Here is a 10,627-nt window from a genome sequence, read left to right on the forward strand (position 1 = left end):
GGGTAAACTTATAGGATTGAATTTTTCAAATAAAGAAAAGGTTTAGTCAAAAACAAAATAATAATTTATGTATGTAAAAATATATGTATGTATGCATATATGAATATATGTATGTATGTATATATGAATGGATTGGAATTTAGCATTTTACAGGTTTTCGCTCGAACAATAAAAATAAAATTTTAGGTAGATACATACGTACATAAATTGTGTATGTATATTTTTTTAAAGCTTGCTGACGAAACATAATATTCAAAACAATAACAAATGAAGCATTAATATTCAGTTGCCACAAAACATCTGATGTCTTTTATAAAATCTGACATTTATTTAAGTTTATTTCGATTTTTCGAAATTAAAATATATGTGAGATCATTGTATTTTCGAATATTATTTATTTCTCGTTCTCGGTTTGTGTTTCTAATAATAAAAAGTATTATTTCATTTGCTGGTTTGCGTTTCTAGTAATATAAAGTATAAAAGAAAAAGGCGCTTTTGTTATACAAAATTTTTTTCAGAAAATGTTAAAATAGAGCTATTTCGGGGCTAAAAAGTTCCAATGTCAGATTTTTAGGGGACTATGTCTCTAGCCCTTCTAGAAGTACCCGTACTTTTTACCACCTGAGAAGTAGCTATATACATATATATAATAACTAGTCGTGTGTGCTTGCATTGCAAGCCTTGCAAGTATGATGTCTGTAGTTTTGAAATTGTGTTCCATTCTGTGGCTGAGATATTTTAAGTTTACTTTATTTCTTCAAAAACACACCCGTAATATACATATAGTTATGTTTTTTCCTGATAAATAATAAGATAAAACTTAAAACTTAAAATAAAAAAGTTCTGAGAAATAATTACCCAAAAATACATAATTAAACAAATAATTAGTTCCTTTGAAATCTAATACCTTTTGAGTAATTTATTTTAAAACTTCACTTTGAGTTATGTCGCATAAAATCGTAAAATACCTTCTACAATAAACACTTTTAGCCATAAATTATTGTTAATTATAAACTAAAATTCATGCACGTATGTATTTGGAGTTTATAATACATGCTGAGAATGAGTTAACACCAATACTAACGTATATAGGTTAATACGTATTGCATACGATTTCTATGCGAAAAGTCTCAGGTTCGAACCCTGCAAAATGCGATTTGCCAGATCAACTTTTTTTATTGATAATTTTATTTTTTTTTAAAATAAAATTAAAAAACCTTCACCCTTACCAAATCAATATCAGCGAGTTTCCGTTCTAAAAATTTTACCCTACTTGTAAAAAGTTTAATGCAATAGAATAACATTTTCTTATAAAATTTTACCCTAAAAATATATTGTCAAGGAGTTTAATGTAAACTTATGTTTTGCTTTCTAATACATGTTGCAACAGATCCCGAAAAGAATGCACAACTAAATTCATATGTACACACTTATTATAAAACAATGTAGATTTTATTAAAACAATTTTCTTAAGAAAGTTTTCATTTTTTGTTATAACTCACACTTCCAAAAATGAATTTATATACAATATTAATACTTCCAAAAGTAAGTAAAAAATTACCCCTACAGGATGTAAAACCATTTTGTAAAAAACGGTTACAAAACATCTTGGAAGGGGGTGAAGGGGGAGGGCGGGTGGAATCCTTGCTTTTTCTGGGACCCTAGAGGCAAAATTCTACCTAATGCCTTTTGGCCCATGTCTCTAGCCCTTCTAGAAGTACCCGTACTTTTTACCACCTGAGAAGTAGCTATATATATATAATAACTAGTCGTGTGTGCTTGCATTGCAAGCCTTGCAAGTATGATGTCTGTAGTTTTGAAATTGTGTTCCATTCTGTGGCTGAGATATTTTAAGTTTACTTTATTTCTTCAAAAACACACCCGTAATATACATATAGATATGTTTTTTCCTGATAAATAATAAGATAAAACTTAAAACTTAAAATAAAAAAGTTCTGAGAAATAATTACCCAAAAATACATAATTAAACAAATAATTAGTTCCTTTGAAATCTAATACCTTTTGAGTAATTTATTTTAAAACTTCACTTTGAGTTATGTCGCATAAAATCGTAAAATACCTTCTACAATAAACACTTTTAGCCATAAATTATTGTTAATTATAAACTACAATTCATGCACGTATGTATTTGGAGTTTATAATACATGCGAATAAAACGCGTGACTGTAGAATGAGTTAACACCAATACTAACGTATATAGGTTAATACGTATTGCATACGATTTCTATGCGAAAAGTCTCAGGTTCGAACCCTGCAAAATGCGATTTGCAGATCAACTTTTTTTATTGATAATTTTCTTTTTTTTTAAAATAAAATTAAAAAACCTTCACCCTTACCAAATCAATATCAGCGAGTTTCCGTTCTAAAAATTTTACCCTACTTGTAAAAAGTTTAATGCAATAGAATAACATTTTCTTATAAAATTTTACCCTAAAAATATATTGTCAAGGAGTTTAATGTAAACTTATGTTTTGCTTTCTAATACATGTTGCAACAGATCCCGAAAAGAATGCACAACTAAATTCATATGTACACACTTATTATAAAACAATGTAGATTTTATTAAAACAATTTTCTTAAGAAAGTTTTCATTTTTTGTTATAACTCACACTTCCAAAAATGAATTTATATACAATATTAATACTTCCAAAAGTAAGTAAAAAATTACCCCTACAGGATGTAAAACCATTTTGTAAAAAACGGTTACAAAACATCTTGGAAGGGGGTGAAGGGGGAGGGCGGGTGGAATCCTTGCTTTTTCTGGGACCCTAGAGGCAAAATTCTACCTAATGCCTTTTGGCCCATGTCTCTAGCCCTTCTAGAAGTACCCGTACTTTTTACCACCTGAGAAGTAGCTATATATATATAATGTAAAATATGATGGTTTTTGATGAGTTATACGATATATGAATAAAATATAGAATTATTAAGGGAAATTCAAGGTACTGCGTAGCCTAGTGGTTAGCGTGGTAGTCTCATAGCCAGAAGGTTATTGGATCAATGCTTGCCTGGATGTTGTATTTTTCTTTTTTTGGATTATTTTAAAAATTTTTTTTTTTATTTTGTTTAAATTTTGTGTTTTATTTTTTTTTAATATATAACTGATAAATGTTATATAAAAGTTTAAAGAAAATTTCCAAAAAAATATTCTTATAATAGTTTGGAAAAATTTGCAAAAATTTTAAGTACATAAATATGTATGTAGTATGTATATTTTTTTTAAAGCTTACTGAGTAATTTTTTTAAGCTTTCTATATGAATTTAATAATATTCAAAACTGTAGAATAAATAGAAATAAATTTTAAACGCATAATTATTATATCATGGGGGTAAACTTACAAAAATTAATTTCTCAAATAAAGAAAAGGTTTAGTCAAAAACAAAATAATAATTTATGTATGTAAAAATATATGTAAGTATGTATATATGAATACATGTGTGTATGTATATATGAATGGATTAGAATTGAAGATTTTAAAATTTTTCGTTCCAACATATGAACGTATGTACATATGAATGTATTAGAATCGAAAATTAAAAAAGAAACAAAAACAAAATAATAATTTATGTATGTAAAAATATATGTAGGTATGTATATATGAATACATGTGTGTATGTATATATGAATGGATTAGAATTGAAAATTTTAAAATTTTTCGTTCCAACATATGAACGTATGTACATATGAATGTATTAGAATCGAAAATTTTGAAATTTTGCTGTTGGAAAAATTATAAATAAAATTATAAATGCAAATATACATAATTATGAATGGATACCTGTTTTTTTTAAACTGTGGGTAAACATATAGGATTGAATTTTAAACATTAAGAAAAGGTTTAGTCAAAAACAAAATAGTAATTTATGTATGTAAAAATATGTGTATGAATGTATATATGAATATATGTGTGTATGTATGTATATATGAATGGATTAGAATTGAAGATTTTAAAATTTTTCGTTCCAACATATGAACGTATGTACATATGAATGTATTAGAATCGAAAATTTTGAAATTTTGCTGTTGGGAAAATTATAAATAAAATTATAAATGCAAATATACATAATTAAGAATGGATACCTGTTTTTTTTAAACTGTGGGTAAACATATAGGATTGAATTTTAAACATAAGAAAAGGTTTAGTCAAAAACAAAATAATAATTTATGTATGTAAAAATATGTGTATGAATGTATATATGAATATATGTGTGTATGTATGTATATATGAATGTATTGGAATTTAGCATTTTTTACAGGTTTTCGCTCGAACAATAAAAATAAAATTTTAGGTAGATACATACGTACATAAATTGTGTATGTATATTTTTTTAAAGCTTGCTGACGAAACATAATATTCAAAACAATAACAAATGAAGCATTAATATTCAGTTGCCACAAAACATCTGATGTCTTTTATAAAATCTGACATTTATTTAAGTTTATTTCGATTTTTCGAAATTAAAATATATGTGAGATCATTGCATTTTCAAATATTATTTATTTCTCGGTTTGTGTTTCTAATAATAAAAATAACGTAAAACGTATCATTTATTTCTTGGTTTGTGTTTCTAATTATAAAAAGTATAAAAGAAAAACGTGCTTTTGTTATACAAAAATTTTTTCAGAAAATCTTAAAATAGAGCTATTTCGGGGGTAAAAAGTTCCAATGTCAGATTTTTCTGGGACCCTAGAGGCAAAATTCTACCTAATGCCTTTTGTCCCATGTCTCTAGCCCTTCTAGAAGTACCCGTACTTTTTACCACCTGAGAAGTAGCTATATATATATAATAATGTAAAATATGATGGTTTTTGATGAGTTATACGATATATGAATAAAATATAGAATTATTAAGGGAAATTCAAGGTACTGCGTAGCCTAGTGGTTAGCGTGGTAGTCTCATAGCCAGAAGGTTATTGGATCAATGCTTGCCTGGATGTTGTATTTTTCTTTTTTTGGATTATTTTAAAAATTTTTTTTTTTATTTTGTTTAAATTTTGTGTTTAATTTTTTTTAATATATAACTGATAAATGTTATATAAAAGTTTAAAGAAAATTTCCAAAAAAATATTCTTATAATAGTTTGGAAAAATTCGCAAAAATTTTAAGTACATAAATATGTATGTAGTATGTATATTTTTTTTAAAGCTTACTGAGTAATTTTTTTAAGCTTTCTATATGAATTTAATAATATTCAAAACTGTAGAATAAATAGAAATAAATTTTAAACGCATAATTATTATATCATGTGGGTAAACTTACAAAAATTAATTTCTCAAATAAAGAAAAGGTTTAGTCAAAAACAAAATAATAATTTATGTATGTAAAAATATATGTAAGTATGTATATATGAATACATATGTGTATGTATATATGAATGGATTAGAATTGAAGATTTTAAAATTTTTCGTTCCAACATATGAACGTATGTACATATGAATGTATTAGAATCGAAAATTTTGAAATTTTGCTGTTGGAAAAATTATAAATAAAATTATAAATGCAAATATACATAATTATGAATGGATACCTGTTTTTTTTAAACTGTGGGTAAACATATAGGATTGAATTTTAAACATAAAGAAAAGGTTTAGTCAAAAACAAAATAGTAATTTATGTATGTAAAAATATGTGTATGAATGTATATATGAATATATGTGTGTATGTATATATGAATGGATTAGAATTGAAGATTTTAAAATTTTTCGTTCCAACATATGAACGTATGTACATATGAATGTATTAGAATCGAAAATTTTGAAATTTTGCTGTTGGAAAAATTATAAATAAAATTATAAATGCAAATATACATAATTATGAATGGATACCTGTTTTTTTTTAAACTGTGGGTAAACATATAGGATTGAATTTTAAACATAAAGAAAAGGTTTAGTCAAAAACAAAATAATAATTTATGTATGTAAAAATATGTGTATGAATGTATATATGAATATATGTGTGTATGTATGTATATATGAATGGATTAGAATTGAAGATTTTAAAATTTTTCGTTCCAACATATGAACGTATGTACATATGAATGTATTAGAATCGAAAATTTTGAAATTTTGCTGTTGGAAAAATTATAAATAAAATTATAAATGCAAATATACATAATTATGAATGGATACCTGTTTTTTTTAAACTGTGGGTAAACATATAGGATTGAATTTTAAACATAAAGAAAAGGTTTAGTCAAAAACAAAATAATAATTTATGTATGTAAAAATATGTGTATGAATGTATATATGAATATATGTGTGTATGTATGTATATATGAATGTATTGGAATTTAGCATTTTTTACAGGTTTTCGCTCGAACAATAAAAATAAAATTTTAGGTAGATACATACGTACATAAATTGTGTATGTATATTTTTTTAAAGCTTGCTGACGAAACATAATATTCAAAACAATAACAAATGAAGCATTAATATTCAGTTGCCACAAAACATCTGATGTCTTTTATAAAATCTGACATTTATTTAAGTTTATTTCGATTTTTCGAAATTAAAATATATGTGAGATCATTGCATTTTCAAATATTATTTATTTCTCGGTTTGTGTTTCTAATAATAAAAATAACGTAAAACGTATCATTTATTTCTTGGTTTGTGTTTCTAATTATAAAAAGTATAAAAGAAAAACGTGCTTTTGTTATACAAAAATTTTTTCAGAAAGTCTTAAAATAGAGCTATTTCGGGGCTAAAAAGTTCCAATGTCAGATTTTTCTGGGACCCTAGAGGCAAAATTCTACCTAATGCCTTTTGTCCCATGTCTCTAGCCCTTCTAGAAGTACCCGTACTTTTTACCACCTGAGAAGTAGCTATATATATATAATGTAATCATATATGTGAAAGGTGAAGAAAAGAAAAATTGGATTAATGAAATTTTAAAGCATTGTTATACATATGATTTTGGCTGACAAACATGATTCAACAAGTTTAAAAAGTTTTAAGAGTTAGGATATTTATTGTTCAAAAAGATGTTCTTATAAGCATCTTGGAATGTACGCTTTTGAAAATGTTTACTTAATAAAACTGCTGATCTAATCAATTTTGTAGTATTTAAGAAATGAGTAGTAGTTAAGAGAATAATTAAAATTAAAAACCTCTACTAATTAATATTCTGGCTTTGGTGCTAGCTTATTCTTCTATAACGCGAATATATCCAATCGATTCAATAAAATAATATTAAAATTTTATTCATTTTTGCAGTGGATTATCCAATAAAAATCTGTCCGTCTGTCGGTCAAGTTCGGCTGAACCGATTGTGATGAAATTTTATATATAAGCTCAGCTCGATCGTCCGCTAAACCTCCTAATTTTTGCAAAAAATCAGGCGTCAGCAACTATACGTTTACTACGGGCCAAATATACATTTTTGCGTATATAAAGAGAAATAATCAACCGATTTCATTGAAATTTAATATTTACATTCTTCGTATTAAAACAATGAACATATGAATTTTTTGGAAAGATCAGGGCTTGAAAACTGATCTGCGAGCCGATCAAAAAATCAATTATGAATTTGAATACATTTTAAATTTGTTGTACTTTGAAAATTTAAATAAACAAATAAAATCTGAATTTGAGAACTAAAATGACTCTAATAAATAATAATATGTATAATTAAAATAATCAAAATTTATATAATTTTTTAAAAGTAAATAATATAAAAAAGCAATAATAAAATATTATATATGTACATGTATATATGTATAATATGCAAAAATCAAATTACATTTCATCATTTGACGTTAAATATTTAATCAACAGGTTTTTAAATTTTGTAATAGACGTTTCATTTCTTATGACGATCGGTAAGTTGTTAAACAGTTGAAGCCCTTTATAAAATAGATTGTTTTGTGTATTTTGTCGACGAAACAATGGTAATCTAAACATGTTCGATGATCTCAGATTGTAGCTTGTTGACCCAAAAACATAATTAAGACAATGAAATAAATATTGCGGCAATAAATTATATTTCATCTTAAACACAAACACTAATACATTGAAGTTTAAACGCTGACGAACTGACATCCACTTAATTTCACTTAGCATACTTTGAATTCTCGTTCTTCTTTCTCTTCTTAAAATAATGCGCATTGCTTTATTTTGTAAAATTTGTAAACGCTCTTTTTTACTTTCACCACAAAGAAACAATATAGACGAACAATAATCTAAATGAGGCAAAATTGTTGAATTATATATGGTTTTCGCACATTTTTCTGTTATCTGGTTCCTCAGTCTTCCCAAGTAACCAATCTTTTTCGCAATTTTGGATGCTATGTAATCAGCATGCTTGTCCAAATTCAATTTATCATCAATTATTACTCCTAAATACTTAATTAATAAAAACTTTCTCTATTGGACAATTACTAATACCAATATCAACTACGCCACCAGTTCTATCATTTATTAACATACATTTGGTTTTTTCAAAATTTAATTTAAGTTTGTTCATACACAACCATTCAAATACATTATTCAGATCTTCATTTATTTTACTACAACATACATCCAACAACTTAATACTCCTAATATTGCACCTTGAGGAACTCCATTGTTAATAAATTTTGATTCAGATAATCTGTCGTCAATTATTGTTTTTTGCTTTCTACATTCGAAATAACTTTTAAACCAACTTAGCTTAAATTCCATATTTTTCAAATTTCATCAGCAGAATTTCTCTATCAACAGTTTCGAATGCAAAATATTGCACAAATCACTAAATTATTCTCTTTAGCCCTTTTCCAATCATATAGGACTAAATTTAAAGCCGTTTCACAGGAATGTTTTCCTTTGAAACCACTCTGTTCATCACATAAGATATTGTATTCTTCAAGGTATTTTTCAAGTTGTGTACTAATCACTTTTTCTAATATTTTTTCATATAAGGGCATCATATTGATTGGCCTCTTGTTCTTAGGAAGTAATTAAGTCTCATAACATGGTGTTGTGTTATCAATATTATTATTTATGTCAGTTCTTTTGATATTAAATCATACATATACTATGATTTAATTATAGTAATTTAGTTTTTTAATTTATAAATGCGCGAAAAAATATTTAAGTTAATGGACATTGGACATAATAAATAATGATGATAAGATTCATATTATTGTATTAATTATCTTTTAAAATTTAAAAAAAAGACAAATTCTAAACCTAACCTTTTGTTTTGAGGAAGTAAATACATCTCGTAACGCGGTGCTGTGTTATCAATATTAAAAAAAAAATCTAAATTGTATTATCAATATTAAAGACTAATTCTACTCGTAACGTGGTGCTGTGCTATCAATTTTTAAATTGTTGTCAATGTTAAAATAATTCTAAACCTACCGTTCAAGCTTAAAGAACTTTTTAATTTTAAAAAGATTTTAAATTTAACATTTTTTTTAAAAAACTTATAACATTAACCCAAACAACAACCCCTCCACATATTTTCTTATTTACAATTTTACCTACTTTCAACCGAGACAACAACCCTCTATAAATATTGCATACTTCATTCTAAATATTAAATACTTCAATCAATAATGCATACTTCATTCTAAATATTAAATTCTTCAATCAATATTTAAAATAAAAAAATATTTCTTACTTAAAATATTACCTACTTTTAACCGAGACAACAACCTCCTCTACAAATATTTCATATTTCACTTTAAATATTGAAAAACTAATTCACACTCGTAACGTCGTGGCGCTGTCTTATAAATAAAACTAATTCTACTCGTAACGTGGCGCTGTACTATCAATCATACTTCAAAAAACTTACTTCCATTTTCATCATTGCATACGCTTAGGAGCACACTCCCGCTTACTTTTACATACAACAACATAAAGATCATTCTACTCGCAACGTGGCGCTCTACTATCAATCATACTTCAAAACCCTTACTTACATTTTCATCAATGCATACTCTTAGCGTCACACTCCAGCTTACTTTTACATAAAACAACATAAAGCTAACTCTACTCGCAACGTGGAGCTCTACTATTTTACTTCCGCTTACTTTCACATAAAACAACAACCACATGTACCATCCTAAACGTATGCTATAATCCCACATCTAAAACCCCATATACTTTATACCTACAAACCACACACTCATTGTTGCATAAATTTAGGATGACCTATATCTAGAACCCCCATACAGATCATTTTGCATATCTTCAGGATGACCAATGTCTAGAACCCCCATATCCTTACTACTGTCAGTTTTATATTTCTAAAGTTTTACATTTTTAAAAAGACAAACAGAATGGAGAATAATGATGGAAGCTAATAAGAGGTACTTTTATTTTATAATAATGGAAATTATAATTTAAATGAACTGTATTTGTAAAATGATAAAACTTTTGGCATATATCAGGCTATCAGGAACTGCACTTTTTAGCGGGCCTGTTTTACATTTTTGACCATTTTGAAGGAAATTTTTAACCGATTTACTTGAAATTTTATATATATGCTTTGCTCGACCGTCCGCTAAACCTCCTAATTTTTGCAAAAAATCAGGCGTCAGCAACTGGACGTTTACTACGGGCCAAATATACATTTTTGCGTATATAAAGAGAAATAATCAACCGATTTCATTGAAA

Source organism: Condylostylus longicornis, unplaced genomic scaffold (genome assembly GCF_029603195.1).
Source record: "Condylostylus longicornis isolate FDR11 unplaced genomic scaffold, ASM2960319v2 ptg000234l, whole genome shotgun sequence".
Taxonomy (NCBI): domain Eukaryota; kingdom Metazoa; phylum Arthropoda; class Insecta; order Diptera; family Dolichopodidae; genus Condylostylus; species Condylostylus longicornis.